The following is a 249-nucleotide window of genomic DNA, read 5'->3' as shown; positions in this document are numbered from 1 at the left end:
AATTTTTTAAACAATTTTTAAGTCGCGAAATAGGCCCTTTTTATGCTATATGTGTGAGACGCTGGTCGAAATCAGAGAGCTCTGTGAGACTTATTGTGCTTATCGTGTAGCTACGGATGTATGCTAACGCCTTTCGAAGAGTTCTAATGATAAAAATTATTTACAAATTTTTTAAACTATTTTTAAATCGCGAAATAGGCCCTTTTTATGTTATATGTGCGAGACGCTGGTCGAAATCAGAGAGTTCTG

Source organism: Mycetomoellerius zeteki, unplaced genomic scaffold (genome assembly GCF_001594055.1).
Source record: "Mycetomoellerius zeteki isolate Tzet28-1 unplaced genomic scaffold, Tzet1.0 scaffold442, whole genome shotgun sequence".
Lineage (NCBI taxonomy): Eukaryota > Metazoa > Arthropoda > Insecta > Hymenoptera > Formicidae > Mycetomoellerius > Mycetomoellerius zeteki.
This window is presented reverse-complemented; position numbering follows the sequence as displayed.